Source organism: Eptatretus burgeri, chromosome 10 (assembly GCF_056783735.1).
Source record: "Eptatretus burgeri isolate ZD-2024b chromosome 10, Ebu_testis_v1, whole genome shotgun sequence".
Classification (NCBI taxonomy): Eukaryota; Metazoa; Chordata; class Myxini; order Myxiniformes; family Myxinidae; genus Eptatretus; species Eptatretus burgeri.
This window is the reverse complement of record NC_140970.1, coordinates 29643878-29668877: the sequence shown is the minus strand read 5'-3', so window position 1 is coordinate 29668877 and position 25000 is coordinate 29643878. Positions and strand designations below refer to the sequence as shown.

Below are 25000 nucleotides of genomic sequence, written 5' to 3'. Positions count from 1 at the left end.
TACACTTTTTCTTTTTGTCGTACAAATTGTACCTATGTATTACAATGTGCATTGGGAAATGAGGGGAAAGTTGGGGTTACCAGGTTGTTTTTAGAGTAAAGAGAAACTGAGGATATTTTGAATTTGCTTGTTAGGTTTTTGGATGGGAAAGCCTCGTAACAACACTTTGGATCAGCAAGACAAATCCACCCCATTACACTGGGCCTCAAGGGACTAGTTCTTTAACGCGGATGATCACCTTGCACAAAGGGATATAGATTCCTGTCCTTTCACACAGGCAGGGTTGTGTTGGGAAACTTTTGACAGCGGATGTTGGTTAGAGTGTGTCCAAGAGTGACAGTTTGAGTCTGAGTGACAATCAAGTTGGTATTGCAGCTAGCAGTGCTAGTTGGAGTTGGACATCATGTCCATGAGTTAGAGGAGTGCATGGACACTTGAGAGAAACAGGAAGTTTGTGTGCTGTTCTCCTCCACCATCAGCCTTTTCATCCATTACCACCTGTCTGTTCACACTTAACCATCTGTCTGCAGATGTGCCTTCATGCTCGACTGGGGTTGCTGGCGAGCTGCACGCACATTGTGACTCGCTAAGTAAATGGGCCAGACCTTGCCATCTAATGACTGTGGATTCTTATATTCCCATGCATTTTATTAAACCCTCACCTATCACTCTCCCTCTCCCCTTGCCACCCCCTGCCCTCTCCCCCTGCCCTCTTCCCCTGCCCTCTCCCCCTGCCCTCTCCCCCTGCTCTGCTCCCCCTGCCTCTTCTCCCAACCCACCACTCACAGATGCTGTTCCCTTCTTCATTTACGCCCACATACCTGTACCTCACCCTCTGTTTGTAACTAAGGCTTGCAGCAGTGGATAATAACGTTAAGGTGTTATGTTCTCATTATAGAGTCTCATTATAATATCCAATTATTGGGTCTGTTGAGGATTGTGCCATCAAGGAGAGGGGATGGGAGGTGGAAGGTGTAAACTGTTGTGTTGTTTTATTACCTCAAGTGTGAAGTGCAAAGCAGGGTTAAACAATTTGTTCACTCTACCTGCCTCTCTGTCTACAAATGTCAGTCTGCGATCGAGGAGCTACTTAATTTCGATTGAATTTTATATTTTGAACACTGTAGAACATGAATCGGAACACGAACCTGCAGTTTAGCAATACCTTTGCTCTGAATTTGGCAAATTGTACGGAATCTCGTCCTGAGCGCATGCACACAGAGGAGTAAGGTGTTTGATTTAGTCTGTCTGCCTGTCTGGCAGCCAAATAAAATAGAAAATTATTCCAAACATTAAACTTACTGTTTTAGGGATGTCACAAACAGGCACAAAGAACTAATTTAATGTGTTAAATAAAGTAGTGTAAAAGACCTTCCACCAACGGTGGGCAAACGTCCGAATTTCTTTTTTATACAGCCTTTAAAACTTTTATTTTATTTCAGTCAAATTATATACTTGAACACTGTCGAACACAAGTCACCTTCTTGGCACCTGGGCAAAAAAAAGAAAAATATTTGACCCATGTTGTGTATAGGTGACAGACCCCTGCCTCAATCACTCCCGAGATTTTTCTTTCTTTCCTGTTAAGAAAATAATATATAACCTCCCATTTTTGAGCTCTTTCAACCTGCAAATGAATAAAATGCTTCTTTTTTTTTTCTTTCTTTTTTTTTTCATTATTTTTTACATCGTGGTATTTTTTACCATGGGCTTCTGGTGGTTTATTATTATTCTTATAAAAATTGTGTACAAATTAGCACGTGGAGATGTTGTTTTTCCTCATTATCGGGATAGTGAGAACAAGGGAACCAAAAGCACAAGAAAACTCCGTGTAGTAATATTGTGACCCCCTCCCCCCCCCCCAACTAGTCCAGACCTAAGAAACCACCATGTGACTATGTTGTGTTTTCTTGTTCTGAATACCAAATGACATAAAGAAATGAAGATAAATAAGTTAGACATTTTTCAACACAATGTTGAGCTGAATATACAATCATTTTTGTGCATGTTAAATCATTTAATTTATTCTCACCACACCCCTCCCCTTCCCTTTCCAACCATTAATGAAACAAGTTCACTTTGATGTTTTATTAACAGGATTAAGCATTGTCATCTCCTGCTTTCTTTTTTTTCTAGAGACAACGTTCAGAAAACTTGGATGCTTCAGAGTTGCTGCATTCAGCCAATAGATGGATGTACCTGGTTCGAATTCAAACCTGCTTTCTATGTCATGCTTCTATTGCCTTGAAAACACAGCTCACTTCCTGGTAAACTCCATATGACTCGATGTACTGTGCTGATGACCTCTGTATGGCCGGCCAACTCTGTTATGTGGTGAATTTGATTGGCTGGAATATTGCTCCGGTGGTGATGTCTCGGTTCACAGGAATAAATATAAATTAATATTGAAAAAGAATGTTTATTTAGTGAAGCTCCATTGGGCATGCATAACCACAACCACAATTTCCATCCGCACGCTGGTGGTGTAATACGAATGAAACTTTAACTCTGTCATCATTGGATTTCACTACAGACTGCCTTGTCATGCGCAATAATCAATGCATGGATCGCTTTACCATCAAAATCACTTGATTGTAGCCACAAATCTTTTAACTCACTTTTTCTTACCACACATGATGCTTTCTCAGTGGTGGTTCTACTGTGTTTTACAAATTTCTTTCATTCGAATTGTGGTTTTTATTTTACTCTTGCTTTGAGAACTCACCACTTTTTGGGTGATGCCTGTATTTAACCTTCTTTCTGGCCAACCTCTTCTCTTAAATGTTAGCTCAAACAACTATGGCCAGTTTTACGAGGCGTTTCGTGAACTCTGTGATTGTTTTGCATGTTTCGTAATGACGGTCGTTAGTTTACTGGTAATGAAAAACACAATAAATGCACCGCTTTGTCAATGAGGCATCCTTTGGGACAACAGGGCATTGCAATTCATAGATGCCTCGGCGTGAACTCGTACGTGTATACATTTATGCATAAGTATACATGGACAGGTGCACCAGCACGGAGCACTGTGAACTAAGGATTAAATTATTCCACCACGTACTAGTTGTTTGTAGAACCTCCAAATTATCCTGTGGATCAATGCACTGTCCAGTAGATTGCCCTTCCTTTGTATGGTAAAACTGGATCATCAAGCTGTGCTAAAGTGGATCATAAAAGTATATAATTTAATGTGGTAAGATGTAAAAATGACACCCAGCAAGGGGAATGGTGTGTAGCACACTGTATGGTGCATTAGCAACCGGTTATGAACATAACTTATTCACAATTTGTATTATATAGCACTCAACACACACTGTGTACTTTAGCAATGGATTAGGTGTTCTGATGATTGCTCGTTTTATTTCATGAATGATTTTTATACCTTTTTCAAGAAATGCATTTGATTTAAAAGAAGAACTCTTCATAGCAGTTGGGGAATAATAAACCTCGATATTCCAGCTTGGGCGAGATGCAACTTGTGCTGTGAGATAACATCATTTCGATTTTCCAGTAAATTAAATTCAAAGGTGACTGGTAATGTGATATGATGAACACATGCTCTTGTTGTCTTTAAATGTTGTGATAAAATAGCCAAAGTTTTTTTGGTGTTGTGCATAATAACAAAACAATTTAAAATATAAGCTGTTAACTGCTGGTAATGGACATGTCACTCCACCTGATAAGCTGCAGCCAGCAGTCAACAGTAATGTTTAAAGGGAAATGACAATGCCAGCTCCTGCCTTAAGCACCTTCCCAAATCGATCTACACGATCACTTGCTTGATGAAATACATCCAGCTTGTTCATCTCATCACTGATTTTTTTTACTTCTAAACAACCTTGGTTTGTATGTACTTTATGCTCAGCTCAGAGATGCAACATTTTGACCAACTACACCTTAATGTAACAATGGCAGTGCTTCTAGGGCTTGATCTCATTGACACCATTTAATGTGAAATGTCCAGATATTAACACCAGTTTTCGACTGTTATTTGGCTTGCTTGTGGATTTTGTTCTTTCCATTTACACTGGGAAGGGTTAGCTTGCATACTTCTTATATTTTATTTCAACTTTTTTTTCCCCAACATCCACTCACAAGCCTACCCTCCCTCCATTCCCTATCATTTCCTCTTCCCTCTTGTGTGCTGTTTGTTTGAAAATTTGTTTTTGTTTGTGCTGGTGATTGGAATTTTATTTCTCCATCTCAACTGGCTTTCTTGCATACTTATGATCCAACACACACGTCAAATCTCTATAGAGGTCCTTTCCCGGAGCACAGTGCCACCATTGCCCTTCGCTTACCTATTCTTTGTGATGTAACATAGCTGCTGAATCTGATGAGCCATGTGCACCTAAACGTTTCCTATCTAGTTGGCTCATGTGTGCAGGCTGATTCATTTTGAACTTAACCATTATTAATATATACTTTATGCTGTTGAACCAGTCACTGAAGATGGGATGCTTACTGGTTATTGCATTGAAACATTAACACAAGTAATCATTTGGTAAAAAGAGAAACCTTATGAAGCTTGCTTGTGATTGTGCTGATGCATTTATGTTGCAGTTTCTCTTTTTGACTAGTTAAGCCAAGTCCACTCGTTGTGTTGAGCTAATATTTCTAATCACTATGCTGAGCTAATGACAATGACCTTCTGGTTGCACATCTCCAAGCAATTACAGCATATTGTTAGGGTAAAAGTGCATTCCTTTGAGGTCGTCTGCACTTCTTAATACTTATTAGCACCCTGTAGTTACATATTGTGTTCGATCAGCTGATAACTAATGTACAGTATCGCTGTATTAATCATTAAAATGTCTTTACCTATTTGTTTCAGTCCTGGCATTATCATGATCAATCAATGACGCAGTCTAGTTATATTATATCCATTATCTGATAACATTGCTATTTGTATTTTTGTGTATCAGTAATGTTTTGCATCACAATAATATGTGACTAAGCACTTGTTTTGCATTAAAATGAAACCAAATTGGTGGGGAGATTGAGATTGACATTTAAATGTAAAAATCGTACTTGTTCCTTGTCATCGTGAGAAAATATTAAACTCCCTTTATCATCCTTTTATTATTTTGACCAATGTATGATGATTAAGGCATCTTGTGGATGGAACTTTTGCTATGGAGGTTGGGGTCACCTTTCAGTGGCCTCCAGGATACAATTGCATTATCTTCAAGTTCAACATTTCCCACTTACTAGTGTGATAATCTCAATCATGAAAATGCTAGAGCGGTATTTCCACCTGCTGGACTCTCGCTTTCTCTCGCTTTCTCTCGCTTTCTCTCGCTTTCTCTCGCTTTCTCACACTCTTTCCCCACCTTTCACACAAACACATTTTCAAATAATGTTTATGATTGCAATTACTCATACTTTGTTACACCTCAAACTTGCCAACTCAGCCGGATACTTACTTGTATACCTCGCATGGGACATAATAATTTTTGTGAATGTATGCATGAACCTTTTTGCAACATGCATGTTTACACTGTAATGACAATGACAAACAATTCTGATGGTATATTATTGATCATGGTGATTATAATAAAACCCACTTTTGTACAATATTCTTTGTCTGACATGTCTGCCTTCAAAGACAGCATTCTTTAGGTATAATATACAATACTCTCATTCATGTATAGTATACATGCTGGATGTTTTGCATGATGTATGTTGTTTTCTCAAGCTTGAGAAACAAGGACATGGGCAGAGTTTGCAAGCGGCCAATTTGATTGGTCATGATGATGTAAAATGCAGTAATATTTTGTCGAAGTACTGCTAAACAGAAGAGTTTTGAAGGTGCCAAAAAGACAATTTGTGTTCTTCAGTCTCAATTGAAATATAATAAGGATTTTAAAGGTTTTATAAAAAAATATATTCATGTCGTTTACCACCATTGCTGCAGCACCTTTTATACTACCTTATTTAACACATTGCATTAGTTCTTTGTACCTGTTATTTGTGTCCTATATGACATCCTTAAAAACAGTAAGTTTCCTGTTTGAAATGATTTTCAATTTTGTTTCCTGCCAGGCAGGCAGACAGAGTAAATTAAATTATCTCACCCCTCTCTGCGCATGTACGATTGGGTCAAATTCAGAGCCAAATTACTGCTAAACTACAGGTTTGTTTTCTGATTCAAGTTCCGATTCATGATCATAATATAACATTGAATTGAAATTAAGTTGTTCCTCGATCATAAATTGATGTTTATAGACAGACAGACAGACAGAAGCGAACCAATTGCTTAATCCCACTTTTCACTTCACGTACATGGGGTAACGACTGTATAGGCAAAAAAGTACAAGAATGATTGGGTAGTAAACTCGTGATTGTATTTGTCATCCATGTAACTTTTAGCAACAGTTAGTTTTTTTATTCTTATCATTATTGTGTCCTGTTATTACAATGACGATATAAATGCTCACATGATCTTGGATATGAGAGGGTGCTCATGAAGGGGTGAATAAAGGAGCTGAGGAGAGAGAATACGGCAGTGATTGAGTAAAGCCTGCTTATCGTACGCCTGTGGTCCGGATCTGATTTCTTGCAAACACAACACAATTACACAACAATCAGGGCAAGCTGTATACTCTGAAATGTGTAAGGTTAGCTACCATCCTGAATAACGGCAGTAAATGTGAGGTACAGGTGCCAAGTCGAATTACCATTCCAGCTTGACTGTTCACTGGTTTGGTAAAAAGTGTTTGTGGCCTCAGTGGCTGAGTTGAAAGGTGTGTGTGTGTGTGTGTGTGTGTGTGTGTGTGTGTGTGTGTGTGTGTGTGTGTGTGTGTGTGTGTGTGTGTGTGTGTGTGTGTGTGTGTGTGTGTGTGTGTGTGTGTGTGTGTGTGTGTGTGTGTCGTTGGTTGTTATCTCCATATACGGGTTTCAGAAGGTGGAACGGAGTTCTCCCAGGTCGTGAAGTATCCACCTCTGTCTCAGTCAGGGATCATAATTCATAGACCAAGCTGTTAAGTTTTATTGTTCTCAAAGTTTTGTTCCAAGGGTCCTTTTGAGGACCATCTCCGAGACCCGGACAGCTTTCAACTGCAGTTTGTTTGTGGTAATATTCCCAGGAATGTTTTTAAAGATCTCTGTAAGGTTTATGGTTTTTTTTCATCATTCCCATTGCTCCAATAATTACTCGTACACATTTGGCACTCTTCAGCTTCCAGAATCTTCTCATTTTTTGAGATATTGGTATTTGGTCATTTTCTAGATTTCTGCACTGTTTTGGCTAAAATTGTTGGGTACTGACACCTCAATTAGCAATGCCATCTTTTCTTTTCTTTTTGTACCTCAGTACGATATCCGGTCGCAGTGCTTTATTTTTTATGTTCACGCTCGATGGGATCAGTAAGTCGTACGTGAGTAATACTTCCTTGCTTTCAGTGATTGCTTTTGGTTCATGTTTCCGTGAATTTTCTGGAACTGGGATATTAACACTTTTTGTAGATGTGCCAGTGGATTACTCTTTTTTTTGTGTTGTTGTGCTTTTTGTTGTGTTGTGCTTTTGGGTGAGCAGTTGCTCTGACATGAGTATTTTACATCCCAATTGGAGGTGGCTCGTGTTTTCTGTTTCCACCTTGCAGAACCTACACTTGTTTGATTGACTCAGTCACGCCATTTAATTGAGGCCATTTGTGTAGTGTCCTTGGTCTTGGAGATTTATAATGATTCGTTCTCCATTCCAGTTGAGCTGACCTCTTCTTAGCCATTCAAAAGAGCCTTCTTTTTCTTCCCGATCTGTCCAACTCTTTTATTATTTTTCTTTTTTTTATACCTTCCTGCTCTTTGTTGTTTTCCCAGTTGTTTGTGTATATCTGTTGATATTTTGTTTTATATTTTTGAGCCTGGTGTTGGCGCAGTGGTTAGGGCAGCGGCTTGGGATCCAAAAAGGCCTGAGTTCAAGCCCCGTTGGGCCACTGAATTAATACACCAGGGGGTTGACTCAGCCTGTCATCCTTCCGAGGTCGGCGAAATGAGTACCAGTATACTGGGCCGGTGTATACCCGGTTAAAATAGGTGTACCATATCCCTGTGTTGTAAGAGGCGACCAGGGTTGCGTCAGGAAGGGCATCCGGCGTAAAACATGTGCCAAATCACTTTGCGGATCATACGGATGATCCGCTGTGGCGACCCCGAACGTTAGCAGCCGAAAGAAGAAGAAGAAGAAGATTTGTTTTATATTTTTATTTTGTCTTTTTTGCAATTGTTGGGGCTCTACTCATTGTTTTGGTTTCTTATGTGACATCTTCCATTCACACCTATCTTTGGAAATTTTTATGCTAGGTGGGTTAGGAATACCTTCTCTGGTTTGTTGTCTTCGTGTTTGCTTACAAATTGGATTTGGTAGTCTGTTGCACTTATCATGTAGTCAGCCAATCCTACAGTTGTCATTCTGTTCGTGTGTGTGTGTGTGTGTGTGTGTGTGTGTGTGTGTGTGTGTGTGTGTGTGTGTGTGTGTGTGTGTGTGTGTGTGTGTGTGTGTGTGTGTGTGTGTGTGTGTGTGTGTGAAATGGGCAAAATAGAGAATCTATCTGCATTGTAATCCTTATACACATGGCCTTTCTTTCTTGAGGTTACAGACAATCGGCACAAACCAACTATCATGGCATGAGCATGACCTTGTGGTCAGTGCAAGGACACGCTATATGGCACAGACACTACCATGAAGGAACATCGGCACACTCAAAAGCAACAGACTGCGCGTGGTGTGAAAATTCCCTGGCTTGCCTCGCCAATCAGCGCCAATCAATCACGGTCTGACTGTGGCCATCGATGGCCACATCGGCCAATGGGCGTGTGCTGCAACTGGTCTGACACACCATGCAGGACTTCATTTAAGCCTGCACTATGCGCTTGTTCTAGCCTCCACCCTCTTCTCTGACTTTTGGGTTGGTTTGTGCTCTCTCCTCATTGCGGTTCCTGCCTGCTGTACTGTGAGTCCTGTCTGGTCCTGCAAGATTTTGGGGTGCATGTTGAGACTGCTGTGAGGCTTCCCTCCATCTCGTGAGAGTCCCGCTAGTCAGTCAGCTATTTTCTCATGGAACACCAGGCCATAAATAGGTCAGCTTGGCCTTTGGCGCAATATTTGCCACAAAGGCTTGGACCACATTTAATGTGGGAGACTTGCCATCGAGAGACAGCGAAGGCAAGAAAGGAAAATCTGGCAACATCAATCTCTACAAGGACCAGTCTATACCTGCAATGTTTGTGGTCAATGCAATGGGTCCCACATTGGCTGACACAGCCATCGCACAATGCTTCCTGAGCACGCCAAGGAAGTGGGGAGATTCTTTGAGGCGACAACTCACACCATTAGCATTATATAGCATGCATGTTTGTATAAGTGCGATTGCGATACCTTGGTGGTCGCTGCCACGAAGACGGGCCCAAACCAAGACCTATGCTGTGTGTACGAGCTTCACATGCAAAGCAAGTTTCTCTCACTCTGTCTCATCTATTTTGTGTGTGCGTGTGTGTGTGTGTGTGTGTGTGTGTGTGTGTGTGTGTGTGTGTGTGTGTGTGTGTGTGTGTGTGTGTGTGTGTGTGTGTGTAGGTGTAGCACTATATATATATATATATATATATATATATATATATATATATATATATATATATATATATATATATATATATATATATATATATTGTATAGGAAATTCAGGAGGCAACAGATAAGATGAACTTCAATGCCTTCTGTGCCAGTCTCAAGGCAATCTATGGACTGCCTTTTCATGGTATTGTCACACTCCGGAGCTCAGATGGCCAAACACCTCATTACAGATCCAAACAAGATCCTGGAGCACTCCGCTGAACACTTTAATGGTGTCCTCATCGCCCCTCTTCCATCTTGGATGCAACCATCAACTCTCTTCCCCAGTGACCTATAATTAGAGGACCTTGCCCTCCCTCTGACTTCAGAGACCACCAGGGCTATCAGAGATATCATCTGGAAAGGACAGAGATGTTTTCAGCTTTGACAGTGCCAACCTTGTCACTTGACAAACCCAACTCTATAATACCATCTAGAGTCAGGAGTCAGTACCCCAGGTCTTCAAAGATTCCACAATTGTTCCCCTGTACAAATGCAAAGGTGATTGGTCAAGTGTCAACAACTATTGTGGCATGTCCCTATTCTCTATTGCTGGGAAAACACTCACCTGCATCATTCATAACCACATGTCAAAAACAATTGTCAAAAGCATCACCCCAGAAATGTGGCTTTTGTGCCGGATGTGGCACAACTGATATGATGTTCGCTTGGCACAACTGATATGATGTTCGCTTGGCACAACTGATATGATGTTTGCTGCTCATCATCTTGAGGAACAGAACAACATCGACATTTAAACAGTCTTCATAGACTTTACAAAAACATTAAATGTGGTCAGTAGAGATTAAAGGCCTGTGGAAGCTATTGTACAAAGTCAGCTATCCCATTAAGTTGGTCGACATCAGCACATCCTTCGACAATAACATGGGTGCTTGTGAGAGATAGTAGATGTACTTCTGAGTCATTTCCTGATTCCAAAGGTACAAAGCAAAGCTGTGTCCTTGCTCCCCTATTATTTAGCATTGTGCTCGTCGCTATTGCCTTATGAGTAGCCTCAATAATACCGAGGCTAGGCTTCAGCCAAGACCAGAAGGTGCGTATACTACCCCATCCATTACCATCGATGACACACCACTCAAAGTTGTAATTAAGTTCTGCTACCTTGGAGGTTTCCTCTTTCAAAATGCAATGATTGATGACGAAGTAACATCAAGACTCGGTAAAGCATGTGTGTCTTTTGGAAGGCATTTGCCTGGACACCAAAATCAGTGTTTATCATTCCTGTTGTTTTATTGTCCTTCCCTGAGGAAATCTGGTTTGTTTTATGAGTTTTTTTGTTTGTTGTATTGTTTTATCAGTTCCTGATATCAAATGTTTTATTGTTTTATCAGTTCCTTCCATAAAGCTCGGAACAAGTGTGTATCTACCCTTAGGAGAGCCAGAAAACAACATCTTTCTCATCTCAAGTCTGAACTCTCAAACCTCTCTCCCTCCTCAAAATCCTGGTGGCGTCTTATCAAATCTGTTTCTGGTGTATGTTCCCCCTCCATCCCCTCCCTTACCTCAAATGGCCGCACTGCTGATACCGCACGTGAAAAAGCTGAATGCCTAAACTCGGTATTTGCAGCTAAATCTTGTGTCAAAAACCCATCACTTTCTCTACCCACCTTACCCAGTCGCACCCAACTGTCCCTGGACTCTGTATCCTTTTCTCCTGACAAGGTGGAGAGCTTGCTGTCAAACCTCAACTCAGATTCTGCAACCGGTCCAGACGGCATCAGCCCACGTGTCCTCAAAGCCTGCTCTTCTGTTCTTGCTCACCCTCTCTCTGTTCTATTCACCCTCTCATTTGCTCAAGGTCATCTGCCATCTGCTTGGAAATCTGCAAACATCACTGCCCTGCATAAAAAAGGTGTGAAAACAGATCCCTGCAACTACAGACCAATCAGCCTTCTCCCAATCATCAGCAAGGTTATGGAATCCATCATCGCTTCAGAAGTGAAATCCTTCCTCTTCTCCAATGGCTTGATTTGCGATCATCAATTTGGTTTCAGACCAGGTCACTCTACCCTGGATATGCTGCTTCTGCTCTCCCAACAATGTATGGAGATCCTCAATGCCAGACAGGAAATCCGAGCCGTATCCCTGGACATATCACGTGCTTTTGACACAGTCTGGCACCCTGCCCTACTCACCAAACTCTCTTGCCATGGTATCCAAGGCCATCTCCACTCATGGCTCGCAGACTTCCTCTCCTGTCGCAGTCAACGTGTGGCCCTAAATGGAGTTCTCTCATCCCCTCTTCCTGTCCAGGCTGGAGTTCCTCAAGGTAGCGTTCTGGGCCCTGTTCTTTTTCTGGTTTTCATCAATGATCTCTCCGACTCTCTGGAAAATCCTCTATATCTCTTTGCTGATGACTCCACCCCCTGCCATACCATCGGTCATCCCTCAGACCGGCAAGCAGCAGCTTCTTCACTCACTGCAGATCTGGACAAAATCACAAACTGGTCCAACACGTGGAACATATCTTTCAATCCGGACAAATCTCACACTCACGATGTCTCTTCGAAAGGACCGTTTAGAAAACCCACCCATCCACTTTCTCAACAATCCTCTGGAAGAAATCCTTTCTTTCAAGCTTCTGGGTCTCACTATCTGCCATGACCTTTCCTGGAAAGCCACATTTCAAACCTCGCCTCCAAAGTCAGTCGCCGACTGGGAATCCTCTGCCGTGCAAAGTCCTCCTCGGCCCTCCTGAGCTCCTGACCACTTACAAAGCTTTTGTCCGTAGCTTGATGGAGTACTCCTCTCCCCTCTGGGCTGGTGCTCCTGCCTCCAACCTTTCTCGGCTTCACACTGTAGAAACCAGGGCATTTCGGATCATCGGCATCTCCCGCAATGAGACTGAGTCTTTGGGCCTCTCACTCAATCACCGCAGGTTGGTCGGTGGTCTTTCTGTCTTCTACCGTCTCCTCTCCAGCCTTGCCCCCCCCCTGCTCTCTCTGCAATTTGTCCCCACCACATTTCCTCAGGGCGCTCAAGGTCAGCCAACAACCCCCTTCTGGTAAAACTACCAAAATCACGAATCACTGCTCACCTTCACTCTTTCATTCCTTTTTTCCCGTCTTTGGAATAAACTCCCTTACTCTATTCTTTCCCATTCTTCCCTCCAAGCTTTCAAAACAGCTGTTCACCACCACCTCTTCTCATCCCCCATCCAAATCCTCTATCTTTTCTACCCCCGATAATCCACCCAAGCCCACTTCCTTCAAATTCTCTGCTTTCCTTCCTGAAAGTCCCTGTAATGTCCATCTTCTATTCCCCATGTTCCCCGTCCCATCCCTCTCCCTTCCACAGATCTCCTTATGTGTCTGTTCCCCACTGTTTTGTCCCTCCCATTCCTGCCCCTCTTGTCTCATGCCCCCTTGATGTGCGTTGTGTGTTAGCTCTCACACGAGCCTCGACAAGGTATACAAAAAAAAAACAATTGACCCTCTTCCATGAATGTGAATCTTGGGCACCCTATTGTCACCATCTCAAATCCATCCATCCATCCATCCATCAGGACCATACTCTGTGCAGAGCGTTGGTGCCGCCTCAGCAGTCTCCTTGGCTATTGGGCACATTTCTGGACGGGTCACCAGTCCGACACAAGATACCAGCAAGCTGGCACTCATTTTGCCTACCTCGGAAGGATGACAGGCAGAATCAACCCCACCTGGTATTAATTCAACACTGAGTGGGAGTTGAAATCAGGATCTTGGGATCCAAAGCCCACCACCCAAACCATTAAGCCAACACCAGGCATATGTCAAATGCCTCAATTCATTCAATATGTGATGTCTTCATAAGATTCTTGCCATCACCTGGCGAGACAGAATACCTACAGTGACATCTCAATCCTAGACTGCTGTCGCATCAAAGGAATTGAGTATTTCCTGATGCAAGACCAGCTTTGCTGGTCAGGACACCTCATGTGCATGGAAGACCACAGAATCCCAAGAGTGTTTTTCCACTGCCAACTTAAATTTGGTAAACAGTCACATGGTGGAGGACATCCTTAAATCTACACTCAAGTCTTGTGCCATTTCTGTCGTCACCTGGGAACACCAGGCCATAAACAGGTCAGCTTGGCCTTTGGCGTAATATTTGCCACAAAGGCCTGGACCACATTTAATGTGGGAGACTTGCCATCGAGAGACAGCGACGGCAAGATAGGAAAATCTGGCAGCATCAATCTCTACAAGGACCAGTCTATACTTGCAATGTTTGTGGTCAATGCAATGGGTCCCACATTGGCTGACACAGCCATCGCACAATGCTTCCTGAGCACGCCAAGGAAGTGGGGAGATTCTTTGAGGCGACAACTCACACCATTAGCATTATATAGCATTAGCAAGCGTTTTGTACACCCAGTTAGCAACGATCAGGATCAGATATCTTGGAAGCTCCTTCTCACCCTAGCCTCTCCCCCTCCCCCCCCCCCCCACCAACCATGTATGTATTTTTCCCATCTGTAATTAACAATTTTAATAATTCCTTATTGTCCATTCTCACCTACCCCACGTGTTCCATGAGAAAATAGCTGACTGACTAGAGGGACTCTCACGAGGTGGAGGGAAGCCTCACAGCAGGATATAAAAGCAACCGTGCACTCACACACCTGGGGAGTCAGCACACACAGCCGCAGTGAGAGTCGGTGAGTCAGGGAGTCGGAGAGTCGTCAAGCACACCACAGTCGCAGTCACCGATTTGGTCGCGAGCACACGGTCAACAAGTGATCGGTGAGTGAGCTGCTGTGATCATCAGCTGCCATCTGCCCAGCTAAGAACTGGGGAACGTTTAAGAACCGGGAGGAGTAAGGGCAAGTCAGTTGATGCACAACCGCACACTGATGCCAGATTGAGTCATTGCCCAGAGCATCCCGCATGAACGCAGGAGAGCCTGTTCAAGTTACCATGTTGCATCTCTTGATGTCCCATCCAAAAAGGGAAGACCACAAACAATGCATTCTATCTTCTTTTGTCTGCCTTGTGTCCCTGAACCAGTCTGCATGTGATAAGTTTCATTTAAGGCTTAGGCGAGGTACTGTTCCTGTCTCGTTATGCTCGTTGATGGATATATGACTGATTACCTTGAAGTTATGGAGATAGAGGGGAGTGCTGTTGGTGGGGGTCTTGTCAAAGGGTGTTGTGTGGTTGATGTGTGTTTTTTTTAACCAAACCCATTCCCCTTCCTCTGAGGAGGAAAAAAAAAACGACAAGAGCTTTAAAAATCAATTCATTAATTAATACATACAAAAACCCACAAAACACTTTTAAAAATTATAATAAATTTTGCATTTTCTTCCTTGGATCTTGTGTTGATAAATTAGTGTGGTGTTGATGTCACGCAGGCATGATGGGCTGAATGGCCTCCACCTGTGTGATTTCCTTCCTTGTATGTCATCTTTATTCATTGTCCCTTTACTGTGCCCCATCCTCATTATTTATTAAACAGATTATTTCTAAAATACATTTGCTGTGCATTTTGAGCTGCGGAACTGCCTTCCAGCATAACCAACCCCCCTCAAAACCATAAGCGTACGCTGAAACCGCCACACAGCCAAGTTAATTTAAACATAACCACACCTTACCGTTTCTTTCCAGTTAAACTCACTGACTGCTTTCTATTTCTATGTCATCTTTATTCATTGTCCCTTTCCCGTGCCTCTATTCTCATTACATCCTGTCGCTGGTGAGCAGAACACCTCCGCTTGGGAGTTAATCTTTGATGGTAATCTCTTGGGAATTAAAATCTGGTGGTGTCACACGGAGAGACTGGGTCCATTACAATATATCTGTAAATTCACATGAACCTACACATGTAAATTCATTTAATGCATTTAAATGAAAATGATCTTTCACTGAAGAATGGATGAAAATTACACACAATAAACTTTTAAGTGAAAAAAGTTCTCAACTTCAATTTATTCATGATGGATGTGTGCTTGAATATTTCACTACGTTACAAACCAGTCCTTTGGATTTAAGGATTCAAATCAGCAAATCGATGACAAACAACTTTACGAACTTCAACTTTACTTGAGTATAATAATCGTATAATATATTATTATTGTTTGTATTCAGCAGGGTGGTGTATATTGAACAAGGTGTCTGTTAAAACAAATTAACCTTGAGGGACTATAATTGGACAAAAGTTTTCGCATTTATAAAATCATGTTTTGCACCTCTAATAATAATAATAATAATAACAATAAATTTTATTTATATAGCACTTTTCAAATACAAAGAAATCTCAAAATGTCAAAAACATAAACATAAACATAAACATAAATAAACATAAACATAAATAGAAAAACATAAACCATGTCAAAACATAAATATAAAATATAAGTGAAGAAATACATTTGATGAGGTTATTTGGATGAAGATTTGTAATGGGTCTTTGGAATGGGTCGTTGGAAGAAACGTATAGCCGGCCTATCAGCTGTTGTTTGCAATGTATTTTATACAAACACCAGTCTGATAAGCTAGCTAGCCGTCACCAGGTGGTAAACAAAGATAGCTAAAATAGACAGGGATAAACGAGTGCAAAGAAAGCAGTATTATTAACATGCACAAAGTGGTGGAGAGTGTAAAGGTCTGAATTTATGTGCAAGGGTGGGGGAGGGGAGATTGATCTCGTAATGGGAAAGAGAGCAGGGAGTTAAACATTGGATGTTCAATTCAAAACGATCAGTGTAATATAGCAACTGTTGAGTGTTGCACACAAGTTATGCCAGTCTGTATTTACAAACTTCACACATACTTCACTAATATTTATCAACATCCTAGAAGAAGCATTGCATGGCATGTGGTTGAGTAGCATGCTCTTCATGCACGTGTAGCACGGAGCAGCAACACGTAGTAACATCTGATCAATTCTTGTTGTCCACTTAAGGGAGGACTGGAGTTCCATTGCCTGAGTAAAGACCAACCACAGGCATTTCTGTTTGGAAAAAATAACTTACAAGACAACAAACTTGCCACTTAACATAGAAGCAGGACATTACTCTGAACTCTTGATAGTGATTATTTTTTCCTCCCCACTTCCTTCCCCATAGCTTGTGGTGTATCACATCTAGAAGGTTAATTATTTATCATATTTTTCGTCCTTGAGCTTTGATGGCTGAATGTAAATTATTTTGAAGCAACCAGGCCTTGTAGTTTTAGAGCATTTCCTTTCAAATTAATCTGATGCTCAAGAATACATCTCTTACACTGGCTTCCAAAGCAATTTGTCAACACAAATAATAATTTCCTCTCGAGACTCGAGCGACTCTGAGCTCCATGTGGTTTTCGTCCATAGTATCATGGGTAATACCTCAACAGGATGCCAGGATTCCTGTAACTCGGTGAAGCATGACTTGAGAGTACCACCTTCGGCTTTACAGGCATTGATCACCATGAGGGTAAGATGTAAAATCCGATTCTCATGAAGCAAGTGAAAAAAGGCCAATGGTGTATGCATTTGAATGACTCATTTGCATATTCATTGCACAATAAAATTTCTGCATCCATCTTGTTCTCCCCATGTGTCTCATCTACCCCTCATTCCTTCCCACATCCCTTATTTGTTCAAGTCTCCCCTCTACACTGCTGTTGGTGTTTCCTCCCTCTCTCGACTGTTGTTTTTGTTCTGTTGCGTCCTGATCTGTTCAGTGTACTAGCTCTTCCAGGAGCCTCAACCTTGCATGCAATTTTTTTTTAATGCTCTGAAACATCTCATGTATGTGGAAAACACTTCCTTTTTACATCTACTACTCTTTCACACAGGCTGAAAAAGACATCTACTCTTTCACACAGGCGAGTATGAAGTCCCAACTGAGCATTTTGTGATTTTCCAATGCTCTTTGTAATGAGGTATTTATTTGAGCTTGCCAGACTAATTGCATTCATAACTACTTACAATTTACAATTGAAATCAATCCTTGCTTTTAAATGTGGAAATCATCATGGGTATCTTTTCTACAGTTTGCTCACGATTAAAATAAACAAATCTTTTCATTGGTATGTACTGTATCGCCTTATAAAGGATACTGCAATACATATTGGATGGCCAAAATGTATGCAAAATCGACTTGAGGAGTTTGTGCTTTAAAGAACAGAAATAGCCTGGTTGGTTGGACAGGCCTCAGTGTTATTTGGTTAGGTATGGTCAATGCTTGATATATACGTGTGGGGCGTGGCACGAATGGTGAGGGATTGTTTGTATTGTAATCTCTGAATTGCAACATGATGGCTTTTCTCCAATTTCAGATAAAACACAAGAATATTCCTAATGTACCCTTTGTAAGATGTCCTTCTCAAAAGTATAAACCTCCTATCAGTTTAAACATTGCACCTTTGTCTGAAGGAAGCGGTTTAGTTTGGCATTTTTAATGTGAAATAATAGAATTACACTTCAGAACCCTTGAGAATTACACTCTATAGAACCCTTTGGAATTAAACACAGTGGGTGAGAAAGGTTCTTGTTCTTCATTTTTGATGGATGGAAGGACATAGCGAAATATTGAAGCAGCTTCACCACTTAAAAATACCGTCTGCTTTTTTATGGGAATTGATCAGTTGGCTGTGATAATGGGAACATAACATAGGTTTTAACTAAAGCCGCTGTCACACCTTGACGATTTAGCCAGCGTATGCCGACGTATGAAAAATTTGTCTAAAACGCTGGCACACGTCGAATACGTTATGGGTAAGTTTTGTATACGTTAAGAGCACGCTGGCATACGTCGTAGTACGCCGAGCTCATCGACAAATTTTAACATGCTCAAAAATTTTCAACGTATGCCAGCATATGACTCACACGTTCTGCATACGCTGGCCATAAGTTGTAGGCACGTTACGCGATCGTTGACGCACATCGACACACGTTACTTGTAAATTACTCATAAGTCGAAACACATCGAGGTAATATTTAGCATACCCGAAACTTATTTCTAACCTATGAGTAACGTGTTGCAGGCACGTTACGCGATCGTTGACACACGTCGACACACGTTACTTGTAAGTTACTCATAAGTCGAAACACGTCGAGGTAATGTTTAGCGTCAGTGTTCCAGAATCCATGTTTTTTTGTTTTTGTTTTTGTTTTATTTTCTTCAGCATGACGGTGATGTTGACACTTCGATTTCTAGTGCGGTTATAATATAATATAATTAATAGGCTGCCGCTCAACGATTTAAATCATAACCTCACTAGAAATCGAAGTGTCAACATCACCGTCATGCCGAAGAAAAAAAAAACAAAACAAAAAAAAACATGGAGCCTGGAACACTGACGGATTCCTCCTGTATGAACCCCATTTTTATATACCAATTCCCCTAAACGCTGCCAATACGCCATTATACAGTAGCTGTAAGTTAGTAACACGTTCAGTAAGTTCTGTGGTCGTCCGGAAGACGTCAAATACATCTACATACGTCAATATGCTTTGGAGATACGTTACACATGGGTTCAAAGCACGTTACTCATAGGTTCAAAGCACGTTACTCATAGGTTACAAATAAGTTTCGGGTATGCTAAACATTACCTCGACGTGTTTCGACTTATGAGTAACTTACAAGTAACGTGTGTCGACGTGTGTCAACGATCGCGTAACGTGCCTACAACTTTTGGCCAGCGTATGCGGAACGTGTGAGTCATACGCTGGCATACGTCGAAAATTTTTGAGCATGCTTAAAATTTGTCGACGTGCTCGGCATACTACGACGTATGCCAGCGTCCTTCAGCGTGCTCTTAACGTATACAAAACTTACCCATAATGTATTCGACGTGTGCCAGCGTATTCGGCAAATTTTTCATACGTCAGCATACGCTGGCTAAAACGTCAAGGTGTGACAGGGCCTTGACACTTAGATGTCTAGTGCGGTTATGATTTAAATCGTCGAGCGGCAGCCTTTTAATAGGCTACGCCACGTGATCGTCGGCGATACGTTGCCGCGCTATGCATACGTTAGACTATCGTTGGGCATAGGTTGTGAACGCCAACAACACGCTAAGCATTCGTTGGTATAAGTTATCTATATGTTATTGAAACGTTCTGTGTACATTACTAATAAATTATGCATGCGTCCACCTCATTACAAATAAGCCAAAAACTGAAAAAAACATCAACAGTTCAGCGTACGTCAGCGTTTTACATACATTTTGATACGTTGCCATACGCTGGCGAAAACGTCAAGGTGTGACAGCGGCTTAACACCGATGGCAAATATTCAGAATCTCAAATGTAGAAGAAATTGGCAAGGGAATTTATCTCTTTAATAAATTGTATTTTTACAGGGTCTGATTTGTGGGAAATCGTTGGTCAACTTCCTGTCATATGTCTTTTAATGCAGGAAAATGCCATGCATTCACCCTATCCCTCCAAAAGTATCAACTTTCAAACTCCCAATTTACTTCTCCAAATGACTTCTCAAAGAAGTGCAGGCTTTGGAGATTTGAGCCCTCAAATCTGTCACAATCTGTCTTGGGCATCTCTAAGCTGGCCGAGAATGCTGACCGACGCCTACCACATGTATTCTTCATAGAGCTAAGCCTATTCTGAGTAGCTCCGAAACCTTACTGTTTCTAAGGCCTTTCTCTGAAGTATCATGAATTAAGGGTCCCCATTCTGGATCTACGTGTTGTTGGCATCTCTCATCAAGGTCTGATTCTCACCTACTGCAGGCAGGTTGATGCACTGTGTCTGGCTTCACTCCTCCTGCCCTCTCTTCCCTCCATTCTTTCCAGCTCACCCATGTCACATACGTTCATGGAGAATACCTCACTTGGTTACCCTCCTCAATTCTAAGATGAACATACACCTCCATTCCTTCTTCACTCTTGTCTCATGTCTGTGGAACCGACTCCTTATATCTGTTATCTCACGGCCCTTCCTCCAGCCTTTCAAGAGTGCTGCTCGTCACCTCATAATGTGTTTTTTCATACCCATCATTGCTCTACTGCTCTTTTCCTGCCACTCATCCACTCAGTTGCCATGTCTTTGGCACCCTGTTCCCCTTTGATCCTTTGTCTATCTGAGAACTTTATCGTTCTCCTTCATTTAGTTCCTCCGTGAGCCTATATTTTTGTATACAGAAAAAGTATCGATGGGGAAGATATGATGGAGTGACACACACACACACACACACACACACACACACACATACACACACACACACACACACACACACACACACACACACACACACACCCACACACACACACACACACACACACACACACACACACACACACACCTTTGCACCGAATAATGAAAAATTGGCAGAACAGCTGAAGTGAGTGGAGCAGCACTCCGACAACATCTAAATGTAATTTGGCGAAGATAAATGTGCCAAGACCAACAAAAATGGACAACATGATAATGGACCTACACACATCAATACAGCAGCTAAAAAAAACAAAGCATCATAAAAATACCTCGGAGTGTAAGAGGGCCACCAAATATGTCATAAACAAATGCACAAAACAATTGTCAAATAATACCTGCATGTAACGAGGATGATCCTGAAAACATACCTCTCCCAAGGAAGCAAAATGAAAACCATGAACCAACTAGCAATATCACTGTTCCAATACAGCTATGGAATAATAAACTGGCCACAAGAAGAAGTCAATAAACTATATATCAAAACAAGGAATCTACTAACTATCCACAAAATGTTGTATAAAAACCAATGCATCCCGAGAATATACCTGTCAAGGAAAGGAGGAAGTGATGGCCTTATGGAACTCTATCAAGTGCACAGAGCGATGATTGTAGTCCGGCAGTCTGGACTAGCTCATAGTCTGACAGACAAGTGAAATATTTGGGGGAATTGTGCCTTTGATGATGCAAGCATGAATTTTGGCACACTGTTAGAGCATGCCCTAACGAAGATATTTAGCTATAGGGCCATTGCAGAATTGTCCTGTGGCCAAAATGGCCACCACCGGTTGTTATTTTACCAGTTTCTCAGGTTCTAGACCTGCTAGGATATTGATTCTGGTGGCTAATCGTACATTTTCAAGGATGAGGAATGCAGTGGTACTATTTATAACATGCTAGCAACTACCAAACTACATATATCTAGCATTCAGGGAATTAAATAATAGTAAAACCATCAAATATTAGTGGAGTTATGCACATTTTCAGAATCAGCCCATGAGTTGTGTGCTGACCTCATAATTATGTTTATGTGTATTCATATATTTTGCTGCATATTCACACAGAACATCATAACGTCACAATGATAATCTATATTGTTAGTACAGCTTCTGTGTACTTGTGTACACCTAGAAACAACGCCTAATCTGCATGTATATCTGTATGCTTTCAGTTGACCTGGACTGTGACTGTGGTGGCAGCCAACATATTTTCCTAGAGATTTCAGCTTATGGTAGAGTGGTGGTGGTATAACTAGTACATACTGTTCTCACATTATAACTAGCAGATACTGTTTTAAGTAGCATAGTGCATAGGGACAATGGCCAAACTATACAAGGTGGTGGACCCTGATGGGCCTAGCTCATCAGGTAAACAGTGCCTGACCACAGACTGGAACAAATGTGTTCTGTGTCAGGAAGACACAGATGAGATGCTGACATGTCTATATAATTCAGCACGTGGCACAGATGGGGCAGGATACAGGACCATAGCTGAGCATCTTGTAGCATTCGACAAGATCAGTTGCCTGCCAAGAACACTAAAACTGTCACAACTGGATGAGGATCAGGGCATCGAGGCAGTATTCCGGGTTCACAAAGCCAAATGGCAGACTGCAGTATAACAAAACAAAACTTCAGAGAGCTGAAAAGAGGAAAACCCACAAGTTCACCCGTCAGAGCATTGAATGTGAAACTCATTCAACAGAGACATGCTTCTTCTGTGGCAAATCTGCAGCAAGAGATGCTCTGCGTAATGCATAAACATTAGAACTTGACATTCGTGTGAGGTAGTGTGCCCTCAAACTACAGGACAAACACCTCCGATCCAAACTCAGTGTTGGAGATCTCATTGCCCAAGAGGCTAAGTACCATGCTCAGTGTCTTGCCTCTCTGTACAATAAAGCGAGGGACACAAAGGCACAACAATCTAATGTAGACACTGTTAACCATGGAATTGCATTTGCTGGACTTGTCACCTATATTGAGGAAGTGCGCATCGACAATATGGTTGCACCAGTGTTCAAGCTAACAGACTTGGTAAATCTGTACAGTACCAGGCTGGAACAACTGGGGACACATGTGACGGAGCGTGTACACTTCACTAAATTCAAGAACAGAATACTGAGTTACTTCCCGGACATGGACGCTCACAAGCAAGATCGTGATGTGGTGCTCGTGTGCAATGAGGATGTTGGTGCTGCATTAGGGAAAGCATGTGAGCACGATGCTGACAATGATGCAGTTCATCTAGCCAGAGCTTTGATCATCTAGCCTTTGATGATGTCACTAGAGCCTTCTGTGCCTTGGCTGGCACCCCAGACACCATAGACAACTGGATGGAGTCTCTGGAGCGATTCGTGGTATTGCTCTATGACCGCACTAGCAGCCTGGAATCAGTCAATCAGGCACGCAATCAGCTATTCACCCAGAAAGGTAGAGACATTGAAGGACTCCCTCCAACACAAGCAGCACTGATTCAGCACACAAAGAGGGCTGCCTACCAAGCTGGTCACTGCTGGGGACAGATGATGGTTGCAGTCCCAGAACTCCCATCCCCAGGTGACTGGGGGTGTAAGAAGAAGGACACAGGTGGATGGGAAGTTCACTGGACCACACTGCCAGAAGCGACCCAGGCCTGTCGAGAACTCATATGCTGTGGATGCAAAAAGGGGTGCAGAGGACAGTGCAAATGTGTCAAGGCAGCACTTCAGTTCACTGCCCTTTGCCACTGTGGTGGACTGTGTTCTTGAAACTTAAATTACATTTCAGTGAAAACCTGTAATATTACCATGGAAGGCCTTACCTGGTTAATAATGGAAGGACTGTCAGAGACTTGCCCTCACCACTAACATGTCAAACAACAATGGGACATGCACTATTGATTTGCAAGATACAGCATAATGTCATGAACTGTGTGCTCATATAAATAAACTACCAAATATTATAAAGGAAACATTGTGAAGACTGCATTGTACTCTCATTAATATGTCACAGTTTCAAAACATGGACATGTATAACTCCACCAATATTAAATGCGTTTATAATTTTACTCTTACTTATTTCCCTGAAAGCTAGATATATATGTAGTTAGGTAGTTGATAGAGTAGTTACAGCATGTTGTAAGTAGTACCACTGCATTCCTCATCCTTGAAAATGTATGATTAGCCACCAGAATCAATATCCTAGGTAGTCTAGAACCTGAGCTACTGGTAAAATAACAACAGGTGGTGGCCATAATATGGAAAATGGCCGCCATTTTGCCACAGGACAATTCTGCGATGGCCCTGTAGCTAAATATCTTCCTTCGGGCATGATCTAACAGTGTGCCAAAGCTCATGCTTGTATCATCAAAGGCACAATCCATTCCCATATCTGCCGGACTAATTATCAGAGGAGGTGAAAAGTTCAACAGACTACCGAATACAATTTGTATACAAGTATGAACACACCAAACCAGAAAAGGTATCTCTCATGCTGGTAGCTTGTACCTGTTGGTGTGTGTGTGTGTGTGTGTGTGTGTGTGTGTGTGTGTGTGTGTGTGTGTGTGTGTGTGTGTGTGTGTGTGTGTGTGTGTGTGTGTGTGTGTGTGTGTTTAACTGCTGAACAGTTTAGTAACTGCTGAAATCTATCTAGCCAGGTTCTTCCTGACATATTTGTTCTTTGTTCCATTTCTTTCTACTTTTTCACATTTCTCTTTATTCATTCCAATTTTTGATTTTTCTTTTCTTTTACCTCTTTTACTCTTTATTTCTCTTTCTTTATCTGTCTGGTTAATGAGAAGTGAATTCTTGCAGAAAGTTTTCTATAGGGCTCACATGGCTGCGCCTGAATGGGTTTTGAGGGTAGTGGAGTAGCGGCTGAAATCCGAATCCTATCCAGGTTCCTCCAGATGACTCCATCTTTGCTCTTTACTGATTCGGGTTCCTTCTGATGACTCCAATCCTGTATTTGGTCTTGTGTTTGATCACCTTGCAAAAAACTTCCAAAAACATGTGTGAATTGGTGATGTCACACATCAAACCGAAACAGCAACAAATACCGTCCCAATAATTGTAAAAAAAGATGAAAGAAAAATATAAAGCAAATATCAACAGTTATATAATGACAACTGAGAGAAAGACAAAAGAGCAGTAAAATTCAAAAAAGAATCACACAGATTGGGGATAAACAAAGAAGGCTCACTGGAATGGCTTTTTTTATTTATTCATATGCAGCCTGTGGCTGCTTGGCTGCA

The 25000-nt window shown here is 41.8% G+C and overlaps 1 protein-coding gene and 1 long non-coding RNA gene across 4 annotated transcripts in view; one reads left to right on the top strand and one right to left on the bottom strand.

Annotated features, from left to right (window-relative positions):
- LOC147018197 (trafficking regulator of GLUT4 1-like) overlaps positions 1–5577 on the top strand; it is a 98572-nt gene extending 92995 nt beyond the window's left edge. For both annotated transcript variants that reach the window (XR_015062308.1, XM_085897662.1), the window contains one exon: positions 2137–5577. The gene's annotated coding sequence lies outside the window, so the exon portion shown is untranslated. The remainder of the gene's footprint in view (positions 1–2136) is intronic.
- Positions 1–25000, bottom strand: part of LOC147018196 (uncharacterized) — a 45502-nt gene that overhangs the window by 19104 nt on the left and 1398 nt on the right. The window contains exons 1-2 of one of the 2 annotated variants that reach the window (XR_015062309.1): positions 24582–25000; positions 15524–16534 (exon numbers count right to left, since the gene is read on the bottom strand). The exon at positions 24582–25000 is cut by the window's right edge and continues 1398 nt beyond it. This is a non-coding gene — a long non-coding RNA (uncharacterized LOC147018196). Of the gene's footprint in view, positions 1–15523; positions 16535–24581 lie in introns of those variants that run through there. The other variant, XR_015062310.1, reaches the window with a different exon arrangement.